Here is a 9,961-nt window from a genome sequence, read left to right as displayed (position 1 = left end):
GAACCAATTTCTAGTAATTCCGATCGAAGATATGTCCTTCTAGGAACAACAATTTACTGCCCACATGATTTCTTAATCATCAATAATTTTGAAACACCACAGAGCAAATTTGCAGCTACAACAAAAATAAAATCGAGACATCCAAGCCTACACAAATCAGGGTAGCGGTGGAGGAGCTTCAGCGGCAGCGAGACGACATCGTCGAGGGCGCCAACGGTTCAGGGTGGAGCTTGCTCGAGCTAGTCTAAGACGGTGACCAGGCAATAGATAAGTTAATTGTCGAGATGTAAAATAGTGGCTGCTATCCTTTATAAAACAATGTACTACTCCACAATGGAATGTGGATGCTATCTTTTTACATAACAATGTACTGCTCGTTTAGCCCTATGCACTTAGACGCACGAGTGAGGGAAAAAAATTAGAGAAGTACACACGTACATTCTTTATCAAAACAATTGTATTGCAGCGAGAAGTACACTGTTTTTTTTATCTTTTCCCTGGCACTTGTTATGTATTTTTTATGCATTTCTACTATCTCGTACTTATTTGCAAATAATTATCTAAAAAATTCCTACACTTCCTAGCGAGTTTCCATGATTTCATTTTTTCCATGTGTACTGCCCGGTGCTGAAGAAGCGATTCCCGTATAAAACTTTTGTAGTCCCTAGTTTCATTTTCAGATGATATACTTATCCAGGAGCAGAACAATTGTACTTCGTGTATAAGTGGGTTGCACTTTTTCTTATAGATAGTGACACTGCCCTGTACCCTGAAACCATCAGTACCGAGAGAAATAAATAGAGAGATTAAAGAAGCAGGAAAAGCACTCAGTGGACTGAATCAAATTGAAGCCGGCCATGGTCGGGAGCCATCAGCTCAACCAGTATACTTTCTAAAAACGTCATACACTTCTTGAACAAACGAAGTAGCTTGATATTGGAAAAGCAAACACAGATGCAGAGAGATTAACAGAGAGTAGAGAGATGATGAGGGTAAGGAAATCGAACTAAGCTACACGACGGACAATTTTCAGTTATGGAATATATTGGGGTGAGTTTTTCAGAATGTGCCATGCGAACGGTGAAATGACTGAACTTCCAATAATTAAATAGGTGATTTGCCAAGAAATATGAGAGAGTAAGATGGAGAGAAACACGCCGTCCAACCTGCTCCGCATGACGTAGACTCATTTTTTCACCTCTATTTTCTACATGTGCTGCCCTTAGAGCACTTGTACTGACCAGATCTAATAACTGTACTTACTGAAATAGATAACCCATCATTACTCCATAAAAAGTAAACATCGCACAAGAACTGCAGCTGCCGTGCACATGAATACCATGCACAGAAGCCACATCACCAGAAGGGGAAGACTGTCAGTGGCGGAGATGCAGGGGATGGGCATCATCCAATGATGTATCCATTGATCAAATCTGCAGATACAAATTAAGATACAGAGAAAAGACAGCCTTAGCTATCACAACGTCTGCTGCTGCACAGAAGAGAGGCAGAGAGAGTGGGTTCCATTTGCACTGCTCTCAGCTGAATGTGTATAAGTCCCCATATAAAACAAGCACACTTTTTTCCGTTTAAACATCCAAGGATACACACGATTTTTGCCAGCACAAATCAATAATCTGCACATTCCATTGACGAGGAGTGTTTCGGCAAAAAATGTTGACCAATTTCTATCTGTTTGGGCAGCTGCCGCTCGAGGTAGGAACTTACGATGCTGGCTGTCATGCGAAGCCAAGCACAGGCCCTTAGTCGCTGGTAAGTTACTGAGTTCAACGCCAGCGGCAGCTCCAATAAACACTGCGATGTGCACGCCCGCGCATAGCTCCGCCACGGGCCGTCGAGCCCGCCCTCGCCGACGACCTTCCCACCCTCGATGACAAGTACTGCTTTCTCAGTTCAGAATTCAGATGGCTATGGCGGAGGTTAGGAGACCATGGGAAACCACGCCTTCCTAACTTACAGACTGCAAAAGTAGATACTGCAGTTACATGAGAGCACTGATACCTGCAAACATTGAGCAGTTGCAGTGTTGCACTTCTTTTTTCTACATTCCTGTATTGCTGCCAGAAAATACGAGATACGTACAAGAAAAGCTCTGAGCCGGCGGCTGTTGTCTCCCAAATTCCTGATTGATCTCTGTGAAGAATGGGAACAGGGGGCGGCATGAATTCGCGACGCAGCAGCAGGACATACGGAGGAGGCAGGGTCTAGGGCTGCAGGTGCAGGATGGGAGCAGGGGCGTCGGCCTCAGGTCGAGGATGCGGGCAGTCCAGGCCAGCGGGCGGTGACGTAGAGCTGCCGATGCGCAGCGGTCCTGGTCGTTGGTGGGACTCGCTCCGGTGACTCGCGGGCGACCTTGGCGGTAGTGCTGGGAGAGGCCGGCAAGCGAGGATGGGGAGGCCCATCGGCGGCGGCTCTGGGGAAGGCTGGGCGGTCGCGCTGGGGGAGGCCGCTGGCGGCGCTGCGCAGGTCGAGCGACCGCTCTAGGGGAGGAAGCGGCCCGGGTTGCAGGGGTAGGCGGCGGCTTTGGTTGCAGCGGAGGCGGCCGCAGAGGTTTTGATGGGATGCTGGGACGGCAGTTAATAGGGAGGTGGTGCTATCGTGAGGAGCGACGGCGGTGGGTGGGCCGGCGGCGCGCGGCGGAAGGGGCCGGCGGCGCGTGGGGAAGGGCCGGCGGCGCTCGGGGGAGATGGCCGGCGGCGCTCTGGAAGGGGCCATGGCGCACGGTTGGGGATATGCGCAGGGGTCGTGGGTGGATCGGTGGAGGTGTCGGTGTTTTTTTTTTCAGCGAGTTGCTTCGTGCAGTTTCTAACAGGATCGCGCCTTATAGGGTAGGACATTCTGAGCACCGGTTTTAAAATAGTGTAACCCTATATATATATATATATAGACAAAAGCTTTGGTATGTAACCTAACTCAAATGGTCTCGGGATTCGTGCCAAGAATAGAGCAATCTTTTGCAAATAAGCTGATTTCCATTTAGTGGTTCGATGTGAATCCGGCCCACGTCTGGGCACTCTGCTCTGCTGTTGGAGTCGTTGGGCTCGTCGCATTCTGTTGTATCCATTGGGCTCGTCCGTTACTGCTCGTCGTATCTAAGTAGTCTGTCCCGTAAACACAGTCTCCTCTACTCTCTCTTTCTCACCGCTCCCATCGCGTCTCCTTCCCCTCCGGCGACGGCCTCCCGTTCCGCCTCCCTCCACCTCCCTCGCGCATCCATCCCGTCGATCTGCCACCCATCCCTCCCCATCCTGGTAGCCGGCGGCGCTCCGCAGCCACTGAAACACGCGGAGTCTGGTGGCGGTTGGCCGTTTCCCTCAGCGCCCACCTCCGCCGCACTGCACTCGCTGGCCGGAGAGGAGAGCGAGGCCCCCCCGGCCCCCCAGCCTCCCTTTCACCTCTATGCATACTCGATTAGTTGCTATGCCCCTGTATTTAGGCGTGTTGCCTTCCGTTTGTAGGAGCACCATGGAGGAGCCGGCGACTGTGCTTTGGGCCCCTGCTTCTGCTCCTGTACACCGTCGTTCTCATCGCTGGACAGGGAGAGGTCGGATCTGAGGCTTCTCCACCAAATAATCTCTGGGATATCACCGAATCCGAACAGTATGTGAGTTCCCGCTTTCCCTTTCCAATAAATCCCTGCTTTTTCTTTGTTGATTCGCCGGATTCTGCAACCAATATCGTTCATCTCCGGCGTTCGGTTCTAAGAGCTTCATTTGTGCTCCCTTCCGGTTCTAGGGGAGAGGAGCATGCGCTCTTATCTTATTTGGCTCCGCTCTATACTTCTGCCAATGCTGTCCGTTCTGTATCCATGTGCACATTACACTGTTGCTTACATTCTCTGATTTATCTTGCTTATTTTGACCTGCAACACATTTGTTCTTCGAATGATGTGTGACAACAATGTACTACTGCTAGAACTGCATCCTAAATATTGATTGTTCCGTCCCAGTAATGCTGATTGTTTTACTTCTTATATGTTCTTGTATTTGTCACTGAGGAATGCTTTTCATTTTCAAAGCTAGTCTGCATAGAAGCTGTATGTCATGTTTACTCCTCTCATTCCATCTACTGCAAGCTGAAAACCAGTGTACACTGAATTTTGCTGAATCTGCTCTTTGTTTGACCAAAAAAATTAGAGCTTGGGTGATAATTTGTCAGCAATTAGATATTCATTTGTGGAAGCACTTGGCGCCATACTTGTTGTACATTGGTCAAGGTTGCCGTGCCTTGCATTTTTTTTCATGTAGAAGTCATTTGCATGTGATCTCTGTAAAAATAATGTGTTAGCAGGTGTGTTACTTGATGGATGCCTCCTCCTGAAGGTAAGATGCTCGTCTTGATCAGAACAATTTTTGTGGGGCTTTAGGCTCGGTCACCAGAGATGCTTAAGGTAACTTTGTTTCGGGGACTTCTATCTGGTATGGTTCTCTTCCAAATCCTCTTGTTACTGAAGTCTGAAGCTTTTGCTTGCCAGGATGAGGTTCAACTGTGTTGTGATATCCAGGCAATTTGTGTACAACTTGAAACTGATCGTGATGGAAGACAAAGGAAGAACATCAGAGAGTGTATTCTTTTTATTCTGAAGCAAATCGAACAGCTTAGGAGTGCTTTCATTTATTTTGAATTTGTCTTTGTAAGAAGGGAAGCATACTGAGCGTCCCAGTTCATTGCCAAACCCCGTTCTGTTAGCTCCCAGGTTAATGTTTGGCATGGACAAGCGCTTGCTTGTATTGCCCTGTTGTATGAATCTACTACTACTTAGTCGATTGTGGGTTAGTTTTGCACTTGAGGTTTCTGTAGGTTGTCAGCATCGTTTGTGTTCTCATTGCTGGTAGATGGCTGCTGCATACACTTGGGCAAGAAAGTAGCTGGGCTAGAAAAAAAGGTACGGAGTAGCTAGCTTCGGGATGGGTAGAGAATTCCCGTCCAATAATTTTGTTTCTGGCCATTGGAATCGATCTAACTTGGGCATGGCTCCCTATTCTAGTTTTTTGGCCTCTTTCTTTCCTGCAGCAACTGTGGACCTTGTGAATCTGTTTTATGTTTGAACTTTGAACATACGTCCTGAAGAAGCTCATTGTGGTTTCTTCTATTGCAGATCTACAAGGAGGAGCAACGCTTGAAGAAGCTCATGCCGAGCTGCATTCCTTCACATGTAGCTACGATGTAATGGTTAACCATCCAAAGTACAGTTTCAGTGTGATCTAATGTTTAATCAATATTAAGAATTCAGAGTTATTGTGGTTAGCGCTGTAGCGAGCAGCCGCAACCCCTGACTTTAAGTCGTGGTTAGCGCTTGTTCGGTCTACTATTGTTGAACTCGTTTGGTGCGATGCTGTAAACATTGGTTCAATGAAATCAGGGCCGGTCCTATGATTTTCAGGGCCCGGGGCGAAATTAGAACTTAAGGCCCTATAGGCAATAGAACTTCATGAATTTTTATTTGCGCACGTCCGCATGAAGGCGCGACGCAACCCGGATCGTTGAAATTTGGAACAAGACGACGTGATTTCCAAATTCCTGCCACCACCTCAAAACTTTTGATTGGGTCATGTAAAATATTGTACACGTAGTAGCCGTGGACACGGTGTGGTCTCCTCTCGCTTTTCTGCATAGCCACGGAGTGTCGGCGATGAATCATCCTCAACTCTTGTTCAAAAAAGTGTCGAACGACGCACAACGTGCGTAGAAGAATTAGACAAGTATACTAGCCATGGCTTGATATTTCGCCTTAAAAAAATCCTATGTTTCACCTTAGCAAGGGATCAAACAAATCAACCAACATGCTCTACTCGAAAAAAATGTTACGATTGGGTGCTACATTTCCTAGATCAATCTATGGGCCAGAATCTATCCCAAGACTCTATCACACCGGCCCCACTCAGTTACTCAATTTATACTTAACTAATAAGTTTAAAAAGTCCAAGCTAAGTAGCTAACTTTTTTTTGAGCCGTAGCTAAGTACAGTAGCTAACTGAAGGAGAGAAAAGACCAGGCGAACCAAAAGAAAAAGGCCCATCTTGCAGCCCACTAGGAAACGGTAACGTTTCGTTTTCGTCTACCTCAAATCGTACTACCAGAGAAACTCCCGTCCGCTCCGATGCCGCCGCCCCACATCAGCCGCCTGTGCTCCGCTATTACATAAGCCTGAGAATGCTGTGAGTTGGGGCCCCTCTGACTCGCGGGCCCAGGGCGGCCGCCCCGCTCGCCCCCCCTCAGGGCCGGGCCTGAATGAAATCTGAAGAGGCGTTTGTCTAACCTCGTTGTTCTTCCTTTTCTTATTCATTTGTTTTGCTTCAGTTAAAACTTGATTCTTTTTATCTAAAGAGGTGTATTTTTAAGGGGGTGCTTTAAAATTGAAGTCGTGGTGCCGAATATTTTTGCTTGGTCTATAAAATGACTTGCAATGTTCGGAAGTTTGATTATCTTTTGAATCTACTCTTACGTAGTTAAGAATTCCAACCGGGTGCCAAATACAATTTTAGAAGGGTGCTTGAATACTTAAGTAGTGGTGTCGAATATTTTTGGTTGAGCTACAAAATGACCGGTGACATCGGAGCTTATCTTTCAAGTCTATTTTTAGGTGCTTAAGAATTCATCCGTGGTGCGGGTGTATTTTTAGGAGGGTGCTTGAGGATTAAAGTTGTGGTGCCGGAATTTTTTTCTTGACCGATAAACTGAATTACGACGATGAAAGTTTGATTATTTTTTGAGTCTATTCTTAAGTACTTAAGAATTCCAACCAGGTGCTGTATAAATTTTAGAAGGGTGCTTGAATACTTAAGCAGTGGTGTCGAATATTTTTGGTTGAGCTATAAAGTTATCCGTGATATTGGAGCTATGGATTTGGAAGTTTGAATATCTTTTGAGTCTATTCTTAGGTACTTAAGTTTTCCAACCGGGTGCCGGATAAACTTTTTATAAGGGTGCTCGAATTATTAAGTTGTGGTGCCAAATATGTTTGGTTGACCTCGATGATGACTTGGGATGTTGGAATTTTTATAATCTTTCGAGTCTATTCTTAAGTACTTAAGAATTCCATTAAGGTGCCGGATATTTCCGGTTGACACATAAAATGACACGTGACACTGATTTAGAAGTTTGATTATATTTTTAAGTACTTAAGAATTCATCTATGGTGCCGCGTGTATTTTTAAGTACTTAAGAATAAGTACGATATAGTTATAGTGATGGTGCTTTTCGGTGTCGAAAAAATTGTACCGATTCTCTTTACCGTTTGGTACCCAATGAATGTTAATCGAAGTACGAGATAATTAGATTCAAAGTACCGATAATTGTCTAGTTATTGGTTCTCTTGGTCGCCAGTACTGATTGCATATTAGTCCAAGCACGGGGTAATTAGATTTGTGGTACCGAAAATTAACTAGCAATCGATTCTTTATAATCGATTCTCTTTCGACTAGCTATCGATTCTCTTTTGACCCCGGTACTGGATATATATTAGCCGAGGCACGAGAAAAATAGACTGATGGTACTGGAAATTAGATAGGTACACTTTGACATGGGTACTGAATGTATAGTAGTTGAGGCATGGGATAATCATAGTAGTCGAGGCACGAGACAATCAGATTCATAGTACCGAAAATTGTCTAGGTAACGACTCCCTTTACGGTTAGGTACTGAACATATGTATATAAATCGAAGTACGGATAATCATGGTACTGAAAATGTATATTAACCGAAGTACGAGTTAATTAGATTCATGGTACCTAAAATTTTCTGGTTATTGATTCTCTTCATCGCCATGTACTGATTAGTCCAGGCACGGGTTAATTAGATTGGTGGTACCAAAAATTAACTAGATATCAATTCTTTATCATCATGATTATGTTTTGACTAGATACCGATTCTATTTTGACCTAGGTACCAAATGTATATTAGTCGAGACACGAGATAATTAGACTGATGGTACTAGAAATTGCCTGGGTACTGAATGTATTCTATTCACCATCAGGTACCAAACCAATTTTAGTCGAGGCACAAAATAATAAGATTGATGGTACTGAGAAAAATTAACTAGCTGGGCACCTTGTCTCTTATCACCAGGTACCGAACAAACATTAACCGAGGTACGAGATAATTGGATTGTTGGTACCGAAAATTATCTAGATACCGGTTCTATTTACCATCAGGTTGTTGGAGATATGCCCAAGAGGCAATAATAAAAGTGGTTATTATATATCTTTATGTTTATGATAAATGTTTATATACCATGCTATAATTGTATTAACCGAAACATTGATACATGTGTGTTATGTAAACAACAATGAGTCCCTAGTAAAGCCTCTTAACTAGCTTGTTGATTAATAGATAATTAGTTTCATAATCATGAACATTGGATGTTATTAATAACAAGGTTATATCATTATTTGAATGATGTAATGGACACACCCAATTAAGCGTAGCATAAGATCACGTCATTAAGTTATTTGCTATAAGCTTTCGATACATAGTTACCTAGTCCTTATGACCATGAGATCATGTAAATCACTTATACTGGAAAGGTACTTTGATTACATCAAACGCCACTGCGTAAATGGGTGGTTATAAAGGTGGGGTTAAGTATCCGGAAAGTATGAGTTGAGGCATATGGATCAACAGTGGGATTTGTCCATCCCGATGACGGATAGATATACTCTGGGCCCTCTCGGTGGAATGTCATCTAATGTCTTGCAAGCATATGAATAAGTTCATAAGAGACCACATACCACGGTACGAGTAAAGAGTACTTGTCAGGAGACGAGGTTGAACAAGGTATAGAGTGATATCGATGATCAAACCTCGGACAAGTAAAATATCGCGTGACAAAGGGAATTGGTATCGTATGTGAATGGTTCATTCGATCAGTAAGTCATCGTTGAATATGTGGGAGCCATTATGGATCTCCAGATCCCGCTATTGGTTATTGGTCGGAGAGAGTTCTCAACCATGTCTACATAGTTCGCGAACCGTAGGGTGACACACTTAAGGTTTGATGTTGTAATAGTAGAACTTGAATATGGAATGGAGTTCGAAGTATTGTTCGAAGTCTCGGATAAGATCCCGGACATCACGAGGAGTTCCGGAATGGTCCGGAGAATAAGATTCATATATAGAAAGTCATTTTATAAGTTTGAAAATGATCCGGTGCATTTATGGAAGGTTCTAGAAGGTTCTAGAAAAGTCCGGAAGAAATCACTTTGGAAGGCGGAGTCCCGGAGGGACTCCACCACCATGGCCGGCCAACCCTAGGGGGTGGAGTCCCAGGTGGACTCTGATGTCTACGCCCCCTCCTTTTCCTGTAGACAGTGTTGGGCCTCTAAGAGCAGAGGTTTGTAGAACAGCAGCAAGTTTTCCCTTAAGTGGATCACCCAAGGTTTATCGAACTCAGGGAGGAAGAGGTCAAAGATATCCCTCTCATGCAACCCTGCAACCACAAAGCAAGAAGTCTCTTGTGTCCCCAACACACCTAATAGGTGCACTAGTTCGGCGAAGAGATAGTGAAATACAGGTGGTATGAATATATATGAGCAGTAGCAACGGCACCAGAAAAGTGCTTTGCCCAGGACAGTAAACAAGCAGTAGTAACGCAGCAGTAGTAACGCAGTAAAACAGTAAACAAGCAGCGATAGCAGTATTTAGGAACAAGGCCTAGGGATCAGACTTTCACTAGTGGACACTCTCAACATTGATCACATAACAGAATAGATAAATGCATACTCTACACTCTTGTTGGATGATGAACACGTTGCGTAGGATTACACGAACCCTCAATGCCGGAGTTAACAAGCTCCACAATTCAATGTTCATATTTAAATAACCTTAGAGTGCATGAAAGATCAATAAGACTAAACCAAGTACTAACATAGTATGCACACTGTCACCTTCACACTATGTAGGAGGAATAGATCACATTAATACCATCATAGCAATAGTTAAC

The 9,961-nt window shown here is 44.3% G+C and overlaps 1 long non-coding RNA gene across 2 annotated transcripts; it reads left to right on the top strand.

Annotated features, from left to right (window-relative positions):
• The first annotated feature begins 2,950 nt into the window (after nucleotides 1-2,950).
• On the top strand, nucleotides 2,951-5,340 carry LOC127333497 (uncharacterized). 2 transcript variants are annotated; one of them, XR_007871226.2, is made up of 3 exons: nucleotides 3,102-4,411; nucleotides 4,496-4,906; nucleotides 5,120-5,340. It is a non-coding gene; the product is annotated as an uncharacterized lncRNA (long non-coding RNA). The 2 variants fall into 2 exon arrangements; XR_011751944.1 differs by having other exon boundaries at nucleotides 2,951-4,411; nucleotides 4,496-5,303.
• The last annotated feature ends 4,621 nt before the right edge of the window (nucleotides 5,341-9,961 follow it).

This window comes from Lolium perenne, chromosome 2, assembly GCF_019359855.2.
Source record: "Lolium perenne isolate Kyuss_39 chromosome 2, Kyuss_2.0, whole genome shotgun sequence".
Taxonomy (NCBI): Eukaryota; Viridiplantae; Streptophyta; class Magnoliopsida; order Poales; family Poaceae; genus Lolium; species Lolium perenne.
Note: the sequence above shows the minus strand (reverse complement) of the source record. Positions and strands in the feature narration are given on the sequence as shown.